A 22140-nucleotide genomic window follows, 5' to 3' on the forward strand; every position below is an offset into this window, starting at 1 on the left:
TGTCAAGTTTGTCTTGTCTTGTGTCCCACTCAATGGCCTGCACCTTGACGTGGTGAGTGGGCTTTCTACTAAGATGGGCCACTTTGTTGAAATTCTGTTTGGATCTGGTATGTGAAATATATTTTTTGTCATTCCTACCTTATAGGCTCATTGGGGATAATGAAGAGAGACGAAATAAAAATAAAGGTGAGTTAATTAATAAAGACACTTATATTTCCCTTTCTTGAGGTAATAAAGGAGCATATAAAACTATGAAAATTTTGCAGTATGCCAAAGCCACATATCTACTATGTAGACAGTGTTAGGAAAAAATAATATATTCAAACCTGTCATTCTTCAAGTTTTACTTTTTAATTAATTAATTAATTTAAAAAATGTAAAAATTATGTTATGTTATTTTTGAACTGTACCTGTTTCAACACAGATCAAATTTAAAATTGTTTATTATCTTAATTTATAACCCCACTACCTGTACATATTAGAAATTAGTTTAACTTATTGCAACAGTGCACTTTGTGGCACTTTCAAGTTTTGGTACATGAGCTTTGCAATAAAATGTTTTTCATTAATGCTTTCTTTTGTATTTCCTATACAGAACCTACCCAAGATGCACACCCAGTGCAACATAGTGACAACATGGAGTCAGCACGTTTAGCACTCATCCACACTTCATGCAGTTCTGTACATTCATTTTAAAGTACTGTCTATAAATGAATCACTAATTAATAAGGTCACAGTTCTAAAATGCCACACAATGTATTGACAGCTAAAAGTTCAATTGTATAAATTTATATGAAGTAACATTAGAAAGATAGATGTTGGACAAATAATTATTTCTGTAGTGCAATGCATTAATCTTATTACACACAAAAAAAAAAAAAAAAAAAAATATATATATATATATATATATATATATATATATATATATATATATATATATATATATATGTGTGTATATATATATATATATATATATATATATATATATATATATATATATATATATATATATATATATATATATATATATTTATATATATATGTATATATATATATATGTAATGTTCTTTTGTTAATAAATTATAACAAAAAAGCACAGACACTTGCATGCAAGTAAAAATGAACATTTATTTACAAAATCTTAGCTACATTCACCATGGGGAAATTGGAAGAACAAAGAAAAGTATTGAAAAGGAACAGCTGTGACAGATGTCAGTGTGATGGCTTCCCTTGAAATTTTTTTAAAAATAAATAAAATATGTTGTTCATCAAACGTCACAAAGTTTAAAATTTCTGGAAATTTTTTATGTCACAACTTTGGTTAGAAAGTTCAAATCCAGCAGTTCACTTCAAACCCTACCTGATTTTTGGTCTTTCAAACACTGGGCAATATTGTTTAAAAAAATATCATTTCCCAAAGGGGTCAGATGAACTAGATCAGGCAAAAAATGTCCAGGATGTCTACGCTTTATCTGACGATGATGAACAATGGCTCCATCAATACATGAGATGAAGGAAGCCATCACACTGTTAATGAAGCGCCGTGCTTTCTCAATTTTTTGAGGTTGTGCAGATCTCCACAGGTTTCTCTGAGTTATTGTAGAGAATATTATTTTTATCTCTGGATACTTCCTGTGGAGGTCTTGCAAGTCCTGCTTTATTCTTGCGGCAAGATGGATACTCTTGGTTTTTCCAAGATCGTTTCCGCCACAGTGAACCAAGAGAATGTCTGGCACAGCTCTTCCTTGGAGGCACTGTTCAAAGTACGGGAGGACGTTTCTCCAAATCATCCCTCCCCTACCAAACCACTGGATGAGGGCATTTAGTCCCAGGTTTCTCCCAGTCATCTCTCTCGCTCTTTTTTTCCCCACGGTGAATGTAGCTGTCTCCCACAATGTATATTCTTGGTCCTGTTGATTGTAAATTAATAATTAAAAAAACAATAATAAAAACTTTTTTCATTTTTAAAGGAAACTTGTTTATTGTGTGTTGCTTACATCAAATGTTTTTTTGGTTTTTTTTTACATTTTATAAAGCCATCCTATGCTGTATGTCAGAATTACTCAAAGTAGCCCTGAAAAACTGGTTGTGACATTAAAAATAATTTACCAAAAGCCAGATTGTATTAACAGTAATTTAAGCAGTTATTGTATTTATTACTTCTTGTTTTAACTGTTAGTTGGCAAAGGTAGTACTAAAGACCAAATGTTATTTATTAAGTAGTTATAATATTTTATTTATTTACTTTTGGAAAAGTCAATCTATTTTTGCTGCAAATTAAGCACAGGAGAATAAATAATAAACAATTCTTTACCATGCACTGATTTTAGCACACTGTAAAAACGCCAACTTTCAAAAAGTCCTCTGAACAAAGATTAATAAGTTAACTGAATTTAAATATCTTCATTTGAAATGCTGACAAATAATAGTTAGTTTGTTCAACAAATATGGTGCTTCAATGTGAAAAACTTAAAATATTTCGTTGAACTAATACAAAATTCTTAGTTTTGCGTTGATGCGTGCCCTTCTTGTTGGCGCATGCGCCTTATAAGCTTCTGGCGCATGCTCAATTTACTTCCATAGCTCACTGCAGGGGGTACCTGTCACGTGCGCGCGACAAAACGAACCATCTTTCTTTCTGCGGAGCTACGTGTCAATCGTTTTCATAATCGATTGTATATAATTGTATACATGTTTTTTGTGCGATGTGCTACCCATCTGACTGCCCGATCTATTTTACCAGTGTATTAATGATGTGAGAGACCGTGATAGAGCGGTTAAGAGCAGGCCAACGACGTTTCTGCTAAATCATAGTAGTGATGGTGAAATGAAGCTTTCTGAACCAGTGAAGCGCTCGACTCAATTGTATCGGAAAAAGGTTCGTTACTCGAAGCTTTCTAAATCAGAGCTCAATGAGGACCTCTTCTGGTGAAAGTGTGGGAAAGCACTGTGTTGTCATAATGTCAAATGTTCACAACTGACCAACTCATTCATGTAGTAATACAAAAACAGCAATATAAACAAATTACTCAATTACTGTAGTTTTTACACAAGATATATTACATTACACAACTGATGATTGTAGTAAAATCCAAGGTATTCAAAAGTTTATCATAATACAATTAGTCCCGCTCCAAGCAGGGATCGAACCAGGGATTCTTGATTGGGAGGCGAGTGCTCTAGGAGGATGCTATATGAACGATGCTTCAAGGTTGCATTCACCAGATGCTCTCTGTCAAACACAATACTACGATATGAGGTGGTTTTCTTTAAAGATAGTCATAAAAAAAATACGCTAATACACTTTAGTATTGTTCAAAACCTTTTTACTAAAAATACTATTGTAGTTTAGTTTAATTACTTGTGTTTGGGACTGGTGCAGTGCTTTGAAACAAATGTATGTAATAGACGCCAATTCTCTAGCTATACACTTTACTATGAGGGTGTTTAAACCTTTGAATCAAAATTCGAAGCAGTCACGTGGGTAAAGGCGAAAATGAAGCTTCGGACGTCACTGATCACGTGATGATGGCAAAACGAATCAAGCTCCGGTACACTGCTTCACTGCGAGATGTATCGTTTTTTTGATACATGCTACGAAGCCTCGGCGCACAACGTCACATCACTAAATCATAGGTATGTATGTCTTTTTTGTTGTCATCTAACGTTATATTATTTGATATGTTGGCTTTGATGTGCGCATGTATCCTAATACGGAACTATTTGTTATAATTTAGCCGTGAGTTACTTGTTTCGTGCACTTGGTTTTGGCTATTTACATCAATAAAAGTTTTGAGTGAATGTATTTGAAACAAATAGCGATTTCAATCGAGTCATTTGCTTTAATAACTCACGATTAATACAATGAGTATCATATAACATACCAGATCAGGTATCCAAGTCAAATTTCTAAAACGAATATAACATTATGTCCTGTTTATCTAAATTGCTGTCAGCATTGCGCACATCATAACCTTTTTTCCCTTCGAACCAGAGCCAGTGGAACAAACGGTGACGTGTTTAACTGTGTAATTTGTGTGAAAATCGTGTGATTTTCATGTAATTCATTGCTTGATTTGCTTGTATATTAGTTAGCTCGACTAAATGTCTATCATATTCAGACCAACTTGCTTTAACAGTCAGCTAGCTTTTATTTACATAAAAAAATATAAAGGGCTAAATATATATTTTTCTTTCTTTTTGCTCAAAAGAACTGAAATATTGACAATGACATAATTCAATGCAAGATTTCCTTGAGGAGGTGAGACTTGCTATCATCAGTGAAATTTGACGGTCATTCACCAGCAGATGCAAGAAACCTTTTCTCTTTGCCCAAAAGAAGTTGTTGAGATTTAGCCAGGAAGAAATTAGAGAGATAACCTGGACTTTAAGGAAGAGGTAAGTCACTATATTGCAATTGCTTAAGTTTCATTCAAGGTAGTAATGATAATGCTAAAAATAACAAACAACATTATTATTATAGGTAATTCAAAATACATCTGTATTCAGCATTTGAACATTTAAATATTTACATTTACAAATATATATATATATATATATATATATATATATATATATATATATATATATATATATATATATATTATGTGTAAATATTAATATGTATGTTTTTTTTGTATATTGTAGATCTGCAAAGAGTTTTCTCAGATCTGTAATGTAGATCTCCTGAGACAGTTAATCGAGTGACTTGATAAATATACAGCACCTCTCCTGAAACTCTACAGAAAAAGAAGGGATTCAATGGGTCCAGAGATGGATACAACTTTAAACAAGATGGATGAGCAGGTACTCATTAAGATTTTTTTTTTCTTATACACCCGTCTGATGTTTTTAACATGTGCAACATATTTTGTCCTGTCAAACACAAAAGCATGAATTTCATGCTCAGGTAATACAGTCCAATAAAACGTGATTGCAACAATTTAATTGTCCAGCCCTTTTGCATTAATTTTAATTGTGTCAAGTTGTGTTTTGATTGTGAGATGGAAGTAAGATAAATAACAGATGTTTTACTTGTTTTGAGTGACCATTTCAAATGAATACATTCAAAGAGGAAAATAGAAAATAATAGCTGTAGTTTTTAACTCAAAGTAATTGTCACATGAAACTAAACATTTTTCTAAATTTGCCAACACAACCATTATCAAATTCCATTGTATGGAAACCACAAAATTCTTTTTTAAAAATAAAGCCATGTGTTTTTTCAACAGCATGAATAAAATACTATGCTCATTTAAATGTACTAAGTACATTTTTACTTACAAAACAATAAGATTGTAAAACACCCTTTGTAAATGACTTTCCTTTAGGTCACTGATATTGTCACCGATCGAGAAAGAGCAGCTCTTGAGGGATTGCCAATTTTTCTTCGTAAAAATTCTGCTTGCTTTCTCAAGATATGTCTGGTAAGTTACCCATTTTCATACCCTATTCTACATTTATTAGTCTGCTTGGTAACACTTATAATAGCTGCATGCTATAAATAATTTATTTAGTATTAGCGAATAGTTAATTTATTTTCTGTTAAGCATAACTCTACATGAAGTGCTCAATGATTGTATTTTTTTAACTTTAATGATTCATTTATATTACTAATTTAAGTATTGCATTATTTACAAACCAGTTATTTAAGAATACTTGGTGTTTTTAAGATCATTCAGAATGCTTAAGTACACGATTAATAAACTATTCAAATTAACATTTAAATATCCTAATATTAAGGTATGTAATAATAGTTACTTTGTATGTTAGTATATGCTTTATGAGCTTAACTTCATCCAGTTGTGACCTAATCTAAAGTGAGGACTATTTATGCTTTATAAATCCCTTATGAATGACAATTAAAGGCTCAGTTATATTCTAAACAGGACAATAAACAACTTTCACAATTGAAACTGTATCAAATAAAAGTAAATCTTTGCAATTTTATGTAAAATAAAAGTTTAAAAAATTGCTAAATATTAAAAAGTTGTCAATATATTGTTCAATTATTATATATTATAGACTATTCAAAGTGTTACTGTTTGTATGTACGAAAGTATTACATGTTTTTATTTTCTTTGCATAATAGTAATAACATTAATAAGTAGTAATTAATATTACACATCAATTAATTTTCCCATTACTTAATCTCCTATAAGGACACGGACCCTGAAGACCACAGCACCAGAGATTAAAGGATTGGAATCTTCACTGTGGTGGAAGATGATAATGGCACTTCTGCATCCCTGCAATATGTGATGAACCTCGCTAAAATCTTGGAGGAGGCCATAGTACTTCAGGATATCACACATCTGCCTGCAGCCTTCGCTTACTTGTTCAGCCTCTTGTATAGTCTGAATATGGAACACCCAAAAGAACTCAAATATAATTTTCAAGTGATTCAGCATGTTTTATGGAGGTTGGTGGCACATGATCTGCGAGAGTTCAGTTCATTCATTCATTCATTTTCTTTTCGGCTTAGTCCCTTTATTAATCTGGGGTCGCCACAGCGCAATGAACTTGTTTTACGCAGCGGATGCCCTTCCGGCTGCAACCCATCTCTGGAAAACATCCATACACACTCATTCACACATACACTATGGACAATTTTAGCCTACCCAGTTCACCTGTGCCACACGTCTTTGGACTGTGGAGGAAACCGGAGAACCCAAAGGAAACCCACGTGAACGCAGGGAGAACATTCAAACTCCACACAGTAACGGCAACTGACCCAGCTGAGACTCGAACCAGCGACCTTGGTGGGAGGCGAAAGCACTTCCTACTGTGCCACTGTTTGAATGTTTTGAGGTCTGTTTTTGGACTTGATGTACTTTGTTGACAAAAGTGCAGTACACTTTAAAGACTGTTTGAATGGAGTGGCTTTTAGGGTTTACTCTGATTAGATGATTGTATATACACCTGGTTTGAGTGTTTGGACACACTAATAGCTTGGTTTTAGTAAGGTTGCCAGTTATTTTATGTTGAGGCAGTGTACAATCTTTTCAAATCTTGAAACATTCAGTACTAGTTGTGTACAAACTAGCCCAATGCTGAACACGGCTAATGTCAAATGCTGATTTTGTATGCAAATGTTTTGGATTGTGATTTGAACACAGTTAAAAATAAAAAAGTGAATTGACTATTCTTGTGTATTTAATTTGAATCCTAAAAATTAATAGTAAATGCATAATGAATCAGTTTGTTTTATTTTGTTCAGTAAACTAAAAAAATCTTGTTGGGTAAACATGATCATTTTTGTTCAGTAAACAAAAGATCTTGTTGAATAAACGCGAAAATTTTTGTTCAGCAAACAAAAGATCTTGTTGGGTAAACATGATCATTTTTGTTCAGTAAACAAAAGATCTTGTTGAATAAATGTGAAAATTTTTGTTCAGCAAACAAAAGATCTTGTTGAGTAAACATGATCATTTTTGTTCAGTAAACAAAAGATCTTGTTGAATAAACGTGAAAATTTTTGTTCAGCAAACAAAAGATCCTGTTGAGTAAACATGATCATTTTTGTTCAGTAAACAAAAGATCTTGTTGAACAAACGTGAAAATTTTTGTTCAGCAAACAAAAGATCTTGTTGAGTAAACATGATCATTTTTGTTCAGCAAACAAAAATATGTTTAATTGTCATTCATAAGGGATTTATAAAGCATAAATAGTCCTCACTTTAGATTAGGTCACAACTGGATGAAGTTAAGCTCATAAAGCATATACTAACATACAAAGTAACTATTATTACATACCTTAATATTAGGATATTTAAATGTTAATTTGAATAGTTTATTAATCGTGTACTTAAGCATTCTGAATGATCTTAAAAACACCAAGTATTCTTAAATAACTGGTTTGTAAATAATGCAATACTTAAATTAGTAATATAAATGAATCATTAAAGTTAAAAAAATACAATCATTGAGCACTTCATGTAGAGTTATGCTTAACAGAAAATAAATTAACTATTCGCTAATACTAAATAAATTATTTATAGCATGCAGCTATTATAAGTGTTACCAAGCAGACTAATAAATGTAGAATAGGGTATGAAAATGGGTAACTTACCAGACATATCTTGAGAAAGCAAGCAGAATTTTTACGAAGAAAAATTGGCAATCCCTCAAGAGCTGCTCTTTCTCGATCGGTGACAATATCAGTGACCTAAAGGAAAGTCATTTACAAAGGGTGTTTTACAATCTTATTGTTTTGTAAGTAAAAATGTACTTAGTACATTTAAATGAGCATAGTATTTTATTCATGCTGTTGAAAAAACACATGGCTTTATTTTTAAAAAAGAATTTTGTGGTTTCCATACAATGGAATTTGATAATGGTTGTGTTGGCAAATTTAGAAAAATGTTTAGTTTCATGTGACAATTACTTTGAGTTAAAAACTACAGCTATTATTTTCTATTTTCCTCTTTGAATGTATTCATTTGAAATGGTCACTCAAAACAAGTAAAACATCTGTTATTTATCTTACTTCCATCTCACAATCAAAACACAACTTGACACAATTAAAATTAATGCAAAAGGGCTGGACAATTAAATTGTTGCAATCACGTTTTATTGGACTGTATTACCTGAGCATGAAATTCATGCTTTTGTGTTTGACAGGACAAAATATGTTGCACATGTTAAAAACATCAGACGGGTGTATAAGAAAAAAAAAATCTTAATGAGTACCTGCTCATCCATCTTGTTTAAAGTTGTATCCATCTCTGGACCCATTGAATCCCTTCTTTTTCTGTAGAGTTTCAGGAGAGGTGCTGTATATTTATCAAGTCACTCGATTAACTGTCTCAGGAGATCTACATTACAGATCTGAGAAAACTCTTTGCAGATCTACAATATACAAAAAAAAACATACATATTAATATTTACACATAATATATATATATATATATATATATATATATATATATATATATATATATTAAGGGTGGAGCCGAACCCGAATACGGTATTCGGAAAGGCACGAATAGCGTGTTTTTACGAATACTTATTTCGAACAAATACTTGAAAAATTATTTGTATTCGGGAGCAAGAAAAACACTATATCAAAAAGCAGCGTTTCCTCATGAGACCACAGTGCATGCCCGCGTGAGTGAGTGAGAGAGAGAGAGAGAGAGAGAGAGAGAGAGAGAGAGAGAGAGAGAGAGAGAGAGAGAGAGAGAGAGAGAGAGAGAGAGAGAGAGAGAGAGAGAGAGAGAGAGAGAGAGAGAGAGAGAGCGCGCGAGAGAGACGCTCAGTCGGAGGGCGGGGCGGAGGTGTCTGGCACAATATTCTCCACAGATACAGACAGAGAAGGCTCGGCTGAGCGAAAAAAATTCTTATCTGCATCACTATTTTTGTTAAATAGATTTGTGTACCTTAATTGGGTTCCAGATGCAGTTTATAAACTTGTAGCGGAGTTTGATCGGGATCGGGAAGTTTGCAACCGGGTGCTCTCTGTTTACGTAACGTTAGCTCTGTTAGCGCGGTAATTTAGACAATAGACTGTTGACAGAGTAACATTAACGTTCGTTTATAAAGGTTAAAATGATGCTTGTGCAGTTGTGTCGAATAGTATGCACTTATGGGAGTTATATGGTACGTCTACATTACTGTCTTTTGCAGACAGCAAGATATATGCTATAGGCTAGTTAACCTTAGCATAGCTTCCCGTCACTTTTTATTAACTTGAAACTCCTCAAATACATTTGGGCACCCGAATAGAAAAAGAGAGACTGCTGCTGAGCCATTTCTTGGTCCTCCACCAGTCAAAAAAAAAAAACATGTTCTTTGTGGAAGAATTTTACAGTCAGTGGTGCTGCAGATAAAACAAACTGATACTGTAACGTTATAATGTGTGCAAAAGTGAAATCGGCAAAGATATTAAACATCTGTTAACATCTTCTATGCATAATCATTAATTTCTTTTCGGCTAAGTTCCTTTATCAATCTGGGGTTGCCACAGTGGAATGAACCACCAATTTATCCAGCATATGATTTACGCAGTGGCTGCCCTTCCAGCTGCTACCCAGCACTGAGAAACATCCATACACTCTCTTTCACACACACACAATAGGGACAATTTAGTTTACCCAATTCACCTGTATTGCATGTGTTTGGACTGTGGGGGAAACCGGAGCACCCGGAGGAAACCCACGCCAACATGGGGAGAACCCAGTCATGGCTCGAACCAGCAACCTTCTTGCTGTGAGGCGACAGTGGTACTCACTGTGCCACTGCGCAACCTTCTATGTAATGTATTATCACATGCACTAAAAGCATCCTCTCCTGATACTGTCTGTGAACCCCCCACAAGCATCAATCCCCTCAATCAGCACAGCTATGTTCTGCTAAATCCTCCACAAGCACCAAACCATCAACACAGCCACATTCTGCCCCAGCAAGTCAGTTTCAAACATAAAAAACAAAAAAAACAAAAAAAACTTTGTGTCTGTTAAGTGGCAGGCAAATGACAATAGCAGGGCTGTATCTTTTAGTATTATATAGAATACTTTTGTTCTGCCAGATCTCCCAGGCAGGGTTTTATTTAGATTTATTTAGTTAATTTTAGTTTTAGGAATTCTGTGCATTGGAAAGACGTTCTTTCAGAAGAAGAACAGTTTTTTGAATTATTATTTGTTTTTATTCTGTCTATTCAGTGTCCTTCAACAAGAACGGTGGTGGTGGGGTTCATAATATTCACAATGGTATTTTATTAGTTGTTGGTTTAACCATGGATGAGATAATGGCTTCTATGTTATTTTCTTTTCAATGACATTTCTTGTCACATGTTCAAAAACAACAACCAATATTGCATATCTATAATTTATATAATGGGTATAATTAAACAATACTTTCACTATAATGTAAATTAGAAGTGTAATAGAAAAAATATATATTTTTGCGCCATTTTGAATTTTACTCGAATACAAATACAAATACAAATACTTTTCCCCCCTCAACAAATACAAATACAAATACAAATACCGGCTGCTCCGCACATCCCTAATATATATATATATATATATATATATATATATATATATATATATATATATATATATATATATATATATATATATTTGTAAATGTAAATATTTAAATGTTCAAATGCTGAATACAGATGTATTTTGAATTACCTATAATAATAATGTTGTTTGTTATTTTTAGCATTATCATTACTACCTTGAATGAAACTTAAGCAATTGCAATATAGTGACTTACCTCTTCCTTAAAGTCCAGGTTATCTCTCTAATTTCTTCCTGGCTAAATCTCAACAACTTCTTTTGGGCAAAGAGAAAAGGTTTCTTGCATCTGCTGGTGAATGACCGTCAAATTTCACTGATGATAGCAAGTCTCACCTCCTCAAGGAAATCTTGCATTGAATTATGTCATTGTCAATATTTCAGTTCTTTTAAGCAAAAAGAAAGAAAAATATATATTTAGCCCTTTATATTTTTTATGTAAATAAAAGCTAGCTGACTGTTAAAGCAAGTTGGTCTGAATATGATAGACATTTAGTCGAGCTAACTAATATACAAGCAAATCAAGCAATGAATTACATGAAAATCACACGATTTTCACACAAATTACACAGTTAAACACGTCACCGTTTGTTCCACTGGCTCTGGTTCGAAGGGAAAAAAGGTTATGATGTGCGCAATGCTGACAGCAATCTAGATAAACAGGACATAATGTTATATTCGTTTTAGAAATTTGACTTGGATACCTGATCTGGTATGTTATATGATACTCATTGTATTAATCGTGAGTTATTAAAGCAAATGACTCGATTGAAATCGCTATTTGTTTCAAATACATTCACTCAAAACTTTTATTGATGTAAATAGCCAAAACCAAGTGCACGAAACAAGTAACTCACGGCTAAATTATAACAAATAGTTCCGTATTAGGATACATGCGCACATCAAAGCCAACATATCAAATAATATAACGTTAGATGACAACAAAAAAGACATACATACCTATGATTTAGTGATGTGACGTTGTGCGCCGAGGCTTCGTAGCATGTATCAAAAAAACGATACATCTCGCAGTGAAGCAGTGTACCGGAGCTTGATTCGTTTTGCCATCATCACGTGATCAGTGACGTCCGAAGCTTCATTTTCGCCTTTACCCACGTGACTGCTTCGAATTTTGATTCAAAGGTTTAAACACCCTCATAGTAAAGTGTATAGCTAGAGAATTGGCGTCTATTACATACATTTGTTTCAAAGCACTGCACCAGTCCCAAACACAAGTAATTAAACTAAACTACAATAGTATTTTTAGTAAAAAGGTTTTGAACAATACTAAAGTGTATTAGCGTATTTTTTTTATGACTATCTTTAAAGAAAACCACCTCATATCGTAGTATTGTGTTTGACAGAGAGCATCTGGTGAATGCAACCTTGAAGCATTGTTCATATAGCATCCTCCTAGAGCACTCGCCTCCCAATCAAGAATCCCTGGTTCGATCCCTGCTTGGAGCGGGACTAATTGTATTATGATAAACTTTTGAATACCTTGGATTTTACTACAATCATCAGTTGTGTAATGTAATATATCTTGTGTAAAAACTACAGTAATTGAGTAATTTGTTTATATTGCTGTTTTTGTATTACTACATGAATGAGTTGGTCAGTTGTGAACATTTGACATTATGACAACACAGTGCTTTCCCACACTTTCACCAGAAGAGGTCCTCATTGAGCTCTGATTTAGAAAGCTTCGAGTAACGAACCTTTTTCCGATACAATTGAGTCGAGCGCTTCACTGGTTCAGAAAGCTTCATTTCACCATCACTACTATGATTTAGCAGAAACGTCGTTGGCCTGCTCTTAACCGCTCTATCACGGTCTCTCACATCATTAATACACTGGTAAAATAGATCGGGCAGTCAGATGGGTAGCACATCGCACAAAAAACATGTATACAATTATATACAATCGATTATGAAAACGATTGACACGTAGCTCCGCAGAAAGAAAGATGGTTCGTTTTGTCGCGCGCACGTGACAGGTACCCCCTGCAGCGAGCTATGGAAGTAAATTGAGCATGCGCCAGAAGCTTATAAGGCGCATGCGCCAACAAGAAGGGCACGCATCAACGCAAAACTAAGAATTTTGTATTAGTTCAACGAAATATTTTAAGTTTTTCACATTGAAGCACCATATTTGTTGAACAAACTAACTATTATTTGTCAGCATTTCAAATGAAGATATTTAAATTCAGTTAACTTATTAATCTTTGTTCAGAGGACTTTTTGAAAGTTGGCGTTTTTACAGTGTATAATTGGTTATTACAATTTTTATTTGAAAGAACATTTGTAGTACAGGTAGGATCAAAACAATCATCTAAATATAATGCAGAAAACAGTATCCCACAGGGAAGTGTAATCACCCCTGTATTATTTAATATCATGATTAATGATATATTTGACAATGTGGGATTTGGGATAGGATGTGCTTTATATGATGGTGCCATATGGAAGAGAGGACGTAATATCACAAATGTTGTTTCATGTATACAGACAGCTATCAAAAAGGTGGAACAATGGACTGTAGTTTTATAATGTCAACAAGTAAGTCATGTTGGATGATATTTACTAATAAGAGGAAAATGCTGGAAAATCAAGAACGAACAATATATAATAATGTACTAGAATGAGTGGAATCTTTTAAATATTTAGGTATGTGGTTTGATAGAAGGTATAACTGGAAAAAACATATAGATGAGATTGAAAATAAATGTAGAAAGGATTTAAATGTGATGAGAGCAATAGCTGGCAAAGAATGGGGAGCAGAAAGAATAGCATTAATGACAATATATCAAGCCATAATTAGATCTGTATTGGATTATGGATGTATGATTTATGGAGCAGCTTCAGCAACTTTATTAAGTAGATTAGATAAATTACAGCATAGAGCTCTTAGGATTTGTTTAGGTGCAGTAAGAACAACTTCAATTAATGCATTATTGGTGGAAGCAAATGAAATGCCATTAAATTTACGTAGAATAAAGCTATCCATGGTATATTGGAAGTAAATTAAAAGTTATGAGGGAGCTCATATTGCTAAGGAAATATTAGAAAGTTGTTGGGAGTATGTAAATAAAAAAGGAAGAGGGTATGGATGGAACGCAAATCAATTGGCAGAAAAGTATCAAGTAGCAGATATAGAGTATGTCTTCTAAAAGGGGAGAGATTCCAACATAGATATTGTTACGATAACCAGCGATGGCTGGTTTCCACTATAAGTTGGACTACACTTCCGGTTCCTCTGGACTACATATGCATACATGCACTTCTCCCAGACACTCACACCTGCTCACTCATCTAGACTAATTACACTCGCATCACCTGAGGAATTCAGAGACTGATTAGACACCTTTCATAAGCCACTCATTCACTCTCCAGTTTGCCGAGTCTTGTTTACTGCTAAGTGACATTACAACGCGTTTCTCCCTGTCTTGTTTATCCGTGCTCTACCCTAGCCTTGTATATCCGTGTTCTCCTGTTTAGCCGCCTGCCTTATGACCTTTTGCCTGTATATTGACTACGATTCTGGATTTGCCTGCACATACCTCTTTACACCTGATTTGACCATTGCTTGCCTGACGCTGAATAAACCTGCATATTGGATCTTACCTCCAGTTGTTTCTGTCACTCCCTCCCCGTCGTTACAGAAGACTCGGCCACAACATGGATCCAGCGGGTATACAGATCATGCGCCTGCGTCAGGGAGCCAGGTCGATCGAGGAGTATGTTGAGGACTTTGTGAATCTGGCCCACCTTACTACATTAAACGAGGTATGCCTAATGATATTTTTTCATGGAGGGCTTTCTGAGCCCCTTTACTCCAATATACCCCTTTACGGACCCCAATGGACTTTAGAAAGGTATATTTTACAATATTAATCTGGCTCTTCAAATGAGCGGATTCTCCTTCACCATAGGAGAAGTGGAGGAAATTCCTGAATGTGTTTTTGGGGGGCACTGAGGAGCAAGACCCACTGGCAAAGGGGCTTGCAACTCATCCCACACAACCACCTCACAAGATGGCCGCCCCCAGGCAGCCAGCTCACAAGATGGCTCCCAGTCCCAAGTCTGTTCCTGCTCCTGAAAGGCCATCTCCAGAGCTGCCAGATCCTCCAGTGCTGCCAGATCCTCCAGAGCTGCCAGACCCTCCAGTGCTGCCAGATCCTCCAGAGCTGCCAGACCCTCCAGTACTGGCAGATCCTCCAGAGCTGCCAGACCCTCCAGTGCAGCCAGAACCTCCAGTACTGCCCAAACCTCCAGAGCTGCCAGAGCTGCCAGCGCCGCAGCGAGAGTCAACGCCGCAGCGAGAGTCAACGCCGCAGCCAGCGCCGCAGCGAGAGTTGACGCTGCAGCCAGAGTCAGCGCCGCAGCCAGAGTCGACGGCGCAGCCAGAGTCTACGGCGCAGCCAGCGCCGCAGCCAGAGTAGATGCCGCAGCCAGCGCTGCAGCCAGAGTCGACGTCCCAGTCAGCGCCGCAGCCAAAGTCGACGCCGCAGCCAGCGCCGCAGCCATAGTCGACGGCGCAGCCAGCGCCGCTGCCAGAGTCGACGCCGCATCCAGCGCCGCAGCCAGAGTCGACGCCTCAGCCAGAGTCGACGCCGCAGCCAGAGTCGACCCCGCAGCTAGCGACGCAACCAGAGTCAACACCGCAGTCAGCGCCACAGCCCGAGTCGACGCCACTGCCCGAATGGTCGCCGCCTGAGCTTCCCGAGTGGCCGCCGCCGTCTGAGCTTCCCGAGTAGCCGCCGCCACCTGAGCTTCCTGAGTGGCCGCTGCCTGAGCTTCCCGAGTGGCCGCCTCAGCCTCCCAAACGGTCACAGCTCCATGCCCTGCCGGTCCCAGCCCGGCTCCTCGCCTGGCCGGCGTCATCCAGACTCCTCGCCTTACCGATTCCAGCCCGGCTCCTCTCCCTGCCGGCGCCACTCAGACGGCTCGCCCTGCTGGCTCCCTACAAGCCTCCAGCCCTGCCGGCTCCTCGCAGTACTCCAGGTCCTCCGTTTTCTCACGATCCAGGGCCACTGCAGCTCCACGCTCCAAGCCCTCCGCAGCTCCACTCTCCAGGCCCTCCGCAGTTCCACGCTCTGGGTCCACTGCAACTCCACTCTCTGGGTCTTCCGCAGCTCCAAACTCCAGGCCCTCCGCAGCTCCACGCTCCAGGACTGCCTCAGCTCTTTAGAGGGGGGGCTATGTTACGATAACCAGCGATCGCTCTCCGGAGATCGCTGGTTTCCACTATAACTTGCACTACACTTCCGCCTTCCTCTGGACTACATATGTATACATGTACTTTTCCCAGACACTCACGCCTGCTCACTCATCTAGACTGATTACACTCGCATCATCTGAGGACTTTCAGAGACTGATTAGACACCCTTCATAAGCCACTCATTCACTCATGCAGTTTGCTGAGACTTGTTTACTGCTAAGTGACATTACAACGCGTTTCTCCCTGTCTTGTTTATCCGTGCTCTACCCTAGCCTTGTATATCCATGTTCTCCTATTTAGCCGCCTGTCTTATGACCTATTGCCTGTATATTGACTAAGATTCTGGATATGTCTGATTTGACCATTGCTTGCCTGACGTTGAATAAGCCTGCATATTGGATCTTACCTCCAGTTGTTTCTATCACTCCCTCTCCGTCATTACAGATATTTCCTAAGGTTAAAGTTGATCTGGAAATAATGGGCTCTATGCACGGCGGCGCGTGACGCATTTCCGGTAAAATTTAAGACCCCGAGCCTACTTCCGCCGATCGTACAATACCGTGCTACAACAGGAGCGCTACTGATAAAAACAAGTAATGTTTTGGACAGTTGCCTTATTGTTTTTGCCATTATAGTCCACTTATATATGTTTATGTCAGCTACATAAATATGACATCTAAACGTTTAAAAGTGTCATTTCAATGACGTGAGAACAGTACTTATAGCTACCACTGCTGTGTTCAGCAATGCACAGCGTCAGAAATTGAACTCTAACCTTAGTTTCCACATGTTTCCAAAAGACAAAGTCGTGCAGAAGAGGTGGGTTGTTGATATTAAACGTGAGAATTTTACAGAAACAGAAAAAGACAAGAGTGTAGCTGACAATTTCAGTCTAGCAAATTGATCGAGGCTTGAGTGCCAACCGGATGCAGACATTTAAAGAAAGGAGCTTTTATGGCAAATAATAGTTTGTTTTCATTGCCTTTGAAGTAAAAAAAAACTGAACATTAATATACATAAACATTTCTTAAGCTACTTTCTAAGTGCAATTTTTTTTTTCAGAATAAAGACCTTTATTTTATTCACTGTACATATAAAATATAATTCACTGTATATAATTTGAAATAAAAATTGTCAAAAAATTTAACATTTTGAAAAAATATTTTATTCAGATGAACAGAAAAAATGACATTGAATCAGGTGCTTCTTTTGTTACTTGTGCATAGAGAGGTATTTGGGCTGATATGTATTAAATAAATAAATAAATCACCCCTCTGTTTCATGAAACTCCCTTTAGTCATACTTTAAAATAAGGTTTCATTAGTTAATGTATTTGCTCACTATTAAAAGAACTATTAAATATTTAATAGTTAGCATTGTTAAACTAATTTACTAATGAATAAAAATCCAAAGTCATGCTTGTTAACATTAGCTATTACATTGTGAGTTAACAAGCACAATGAATAAGCATTTGTTCATTAACGTAAAAAACTAAAAAATATTGCAATAGACAAATTGTTGATGTGAAATTAACTAATGACACCTTATTGTTTTGGGTCACCCTCCCATTTAATTACAATGTTATAGACTAAATAGAAAGCATGCTATCTACACTGTTACACTGCATCTGTCATCTCCACTGTTTCAGCAATAAATCTCAGCATTGACACAGTGCTATTTGTCTGTTGTGAATGGAACGGCATAGTATTATTTTATTCCTAATATATCTTGCTCAATAATCATGCTTACAAGCTAAGACAGCATCTGTGTTTCTGTAATTATCCGAACTGAACAGTGGTGGCCACTTTAGAACAGTAAAAATATGAATGGGACAGAACTTCACATGTATGCTGTCCTACTCTCAGCTGGTGAGGAGACTCCGATTTCTTCATAGATCTATCTGTAGTAATGAGCTCTCACTGAGATCTTATTCCTGCCCTGTTTTTACCTGACACTTTGAGACAGAATTACGTACACATATGATCATTTTTGCTTACGTGATAAAGTTGCAGATGGACGGATCGTAAGAGTATTAACGCTAGCCTTCAGGCCAGCTGAACTTACCTTCATAATTGCACAGGTAGGAAGATGCATAAAACTTGAAACCTTTCTCAAGCTTTGCTCTGCAGTGTTGTAGTGCACAACCGGACAATCATTTGCACATCGTTGACCATAATTTACTCGCAAACAGCGAGTAAATATTGACGACTCTGCCATAATACTGTTTACCTCCGCTTAAAATCACCCGGACCGGAAGCTGGACCACGGGAAGTAATGCGTGCATATAGCCCATTGAAAAGTTAAGGGACTGGGAAGAGATGGGTGGGATAATTCCAAAAATTAAAAATTATGTACAAGAGAAATTTTATGAAAGTTCACAAACATATACTGATGGATCAAAAGACCCAGTCACATGAGTTTCAGGCATAAGTGTAAACATTCCAAAATTAAAAATAGGAATTTCAAAAAGATTAACAGATAAGTTATCAATTTATACTATAGAAACAACTGCAATAATAATAGGACTAACATGGGTGGATATGCCCTGAGAAGGTAGATATGTGTTCATTTAGCATCAGCCTTATCATCTTTTATTACTCATAGATCAACCAGAGAAGATTTAATTTATGAAATATTCACAATTTTATATCATATACAAAAGAAAGGAGGGACAGTAGGGTTTTGCTGGAAACCTGCGCATAACGAAATATATGGAAATGAAATGGCTGATAAACTGGCAAAGGAAGCATTAAAAAGTAATACATTAGATACTGGGGTTGCCTTAGGAAAATGTGAAATTAAATCAATTATTAAAGAAAATATTAAGAAAGAATGGCAAGGAATCTGGGATAGAGATAAGAAGGGACGACATCTATCTACAATTTTAAAAACAGTAGAGACAAAAAGAAATGTGTATGGTAGGAACAGAAAGGAAGAAGTTATATTAACTAGACTTAGGCTTGGACACACTGGAGTAAAATCAACTATGTTAATACTAGGAGTTACAGAAAATGATTAATGTGATCATTGTTGAGTAAGAGAAACCATAAAACATGTTATGTTTGAATGCAGGAAATATAAGAGAGGAGGGAATTAACAGAATATTTAAACAGTAATGGACATAAAGATAAAAACTTAGAATATATATGTTATGGCTGGGGGGATAGTGACACTCACAACAGAAGGTAAGATCCAATATGCAGGTTTATTCAATGTCAGGCAAGCAGAGGTCATCAGGTGCAAACGGGTATATTAAGGCAGTCCAGAATCATAAACGTTTAACAGGCAAAAGGTCGAAAGGCAGGCGGCTAAACAGGATAACAAGGATACAAGGCTAGGATCGAGACACGGAGAAACAAGACAGGGAAATGCGTTGTAATGTCACAAAGATGCAAACAAGCCTCGGCCAACTGGAAGCGTGAATGAGTGGCTTATGAATGGAGTGATATCAGTCTGTGACAAGGTTCAGCTGGTGATTGCAATCAGGATAAATGAATGAACAGGTGTGCGTGTTTTAGTCCTGGGAAATGCGGAAATGTAGTCCTGAGTTCGTGTGAGAACCAGCAATCTCTGGAAAGCGATCGCTGGTTGTGTGACATAGCCCCCCCTCTAGAGTGGATTTCAGACACTCCACTACTGTTCAGGCGGGAGGCGGAGCGGAGGCGGAACAGGGGGAGGGATGGAGGGCCAGGACCATGCAGCTGGGGCGTACCTGGGGCGTGGAGCTGCGAAGGGCCTGGAGACTGGAGCTGCGGAATACCCGGAGAGTGGAGCTGCAGTGGTCCTGGATCGTGTGGCAGCGAAGGACCTGGAGTACTGCGAGGAGCCGGCAGGGTTGGAGGCTTGTAGGGAGCCGGCAGGGCGAGAAGCCGGGCTGGGATCGGCAAGGCGAGGAGTCTGGATGACGCCGGCTGGGTGAGCTGTCTGGATGGCGCCGACAGGGCGAGGAGCCGGGCTGGGACCAGCAAGACAACAGACCATTCGGGAAGGCTCTGGCTGAGGCGCTGGCTGGGGCGTCGGCTCTGGCTGAGGCGCTGGCTGCGGCATCGGCTCTGGCTGCGGCGTCGGCTCTGGCAGCGGGGGTGGCAGCTCTGGCGGTGGCAGCTCTGTCGGTGGCAGTGACTCTGGCAGCTCTAGAGGATCTTGCAGCTCTGGAGGATCTGGCAGTTCTGGAGGATCTGGCAGCATTGGAGGATCTGGCAGCACTGGAGGATCTGGTAGCACTGGAGGATCTGGCAGCACTGGACGGTCTGGCAGCTCTGGAGAATCTGGCAGCACTGGAGGGTCTGGCAGCACTGGAGGTTCTGGCAGCACTGGAGGATCTGGCAGCACTGGAGGGTCTGGCAGCTCTGAAGGATCTGGCAGCACTGGAGGGAATGGCAGCTCTGGAGATGGCGTTTCAGGAGCAGGAACAGACTTTGAACTGGAAGCCATCTTGTGAGCTGGCTGACTGGGAGCGGCCATCTTGTGAGCTAGCTGTGGAAAGTGGGTCGCAAGCCCCGTTGCCAGCGGGTCTTGCTCTCTATAGCCCCTCCCCCCCCCCAAAAGATATTTTGGAATTTCCTCCACCTCGCCAACAGTGAAGGAAGATCCACTCATTTGCAGTGCTAGATCGATGTAGTTCACCAAAGACCATTGGGGTCCGTACAGGGGTATGTTGGAGTATAGGGGCTCTGAAAGTCCTCCATGAAAAAATATCATGAGGCATACCTCATCCAGGGTGGTACGGTGGGCCAGATTAATAAAGTCCTCCACGTACTCTTCAATTGATCGGGCATCCTGACGGAGGCGCATGATTTGAATACCCGCTGGATCCATCATCTTGGCCGAGTCTTCTGTTACGGCTGGGGGGATAGTAACACTCACAACAGATGGTAAGATCCAATATGCAGGTTTATTCAATGTCAGGCAAGCAGTGGTCATCATGTGCAAACGGGTTAATTAAGGCAGTCCAGAATCATAAACGTTAAACAGGCAAAAGGTCGAAAGGCAGACGGCTAAACAGGATAACAAGGATACAAGGCTAGGATTGAGACACGGAGAAACAAGACAGGGAAACGCGTTGTAATGTCACAAAGATGCAAACAAAACTCAGCCAACTGGAAGCGTGAATGAGTGGCTTATGAATGGAGTGATATCAGTCTGTGACAAGGTTCAGCTGGTGATTGCAATCAGGATAGATGAATGAACAGGCGTGCGTGTTTGGGAGCAGTGCATGTATGAAAATGTAGTCCTGGGAAATGGGGAAATGTAGTTTTGAGTTCGTGTGAGAACCAGCGATCTCTGGAAAGTGATCGCTGGTTGTGTGACAATATATTAGGGATAATTAACGTTAATAGGGATAGTTTAGGGTATAGGGTGTTAATACAATATCTATATAGCACAGGATTGAGCGAAAGAATATAATAAATAATTTATAAAATGTATTAAGGACCCGGAGGGACTAAGACTGGAAGCAGGAGGAGCTGAACGCGCAGTGCTAGCTGACAGCTGAGTCCCGATGGAGAAATTTAGGTAAGCAAGTTAAGGTAAGTTTTTTTTTTTTTTTTTTGGTCTTGAAAAACAAAGACAAAGAAAAAAATTGATAAACTAAAGATTAATGTAACTATAACTGAAGATCAAAATATCTTGGACCTTCTATACAAATTTGTATAAATGCAAGTATAAGAAAGATGACTGTGATTCCTTGTTGAGAATATAAGAGAAAAAAATACATAAATTCAATAAGGAGGACAAATTCTTATTTGAGGATGAGTTGACTGTAGAAGGAATAGATATAGCTTTAAAACAAACAAATAATAATAAATCACTGAGTATAGATGGATTAACTACAGAATTTTAAAAACATTTTTAAGATATTAGTGTAATTGTTATATGATGCATTTTTAGAATGCAT

General features: G+C 37.9%; 2 long non-coding RNA genes across 3 annotated transcripts; one reads left to right on the forward strand and one right to left on the reverse strand.

Moving 5' to 3' along the window:
* Nucleotides 1–1108: 1108 nt before the first annotated feature.
* Nucleotides 1109–12057, reverse strand: LOC110440095 (uncharacterized). Of its 2 annotated transcripts, XR_015502476.1 has the most exons (5): nucleotides 11985–12057; nucleotides 11224–11410; nucleotides 8692–8850; nucleotides 7877–8167; nucleotides 5284–5657 (listed from the first exon to the last, which is right to left on the reverse strand). It is a non-coding gene; the product is annotated as an uncharacterized LOC110440095 (long non-coding RNA). The 2 variants fall into 2 exon arrangements; XR_015502475.1 differs by lacking the exons at nucleotides 5284–5657; nucleotides 7877–8167 and adding an exon at nucleotides 1109–3232.
* On the forward strand, nucleotides 3564–7142 carry LOC147841716 (uncharacterized). The gene is made up of 5 exons (XR_015502466.1): nucleotides 3564–3636; nucleotides 4212–4398; nucleotides 4648–4806; nucleotides 5331–5426; nucleotides 6162–7142. It is a non-coding gene; the product is annotated as an uncharacterized LOC147841716 (long non-coding RNA).
* Nucleotides 12058–22140: the final 10083 nt, after the last annotated feature.

The sequence above is a fragment of the Danio rerio genome, chromosome 11, assembly GCF_052040795.2.
Source record: "Danio rerio strain M-AB ecotype USA chromosome 11, GRCz13ab, whole genome shotgun sequence".
NCBI lineage: Eukaryota > Metazoa > Chordata > Actinopteri > Cypriniformes > Danionidae > Danio > Danio rerio.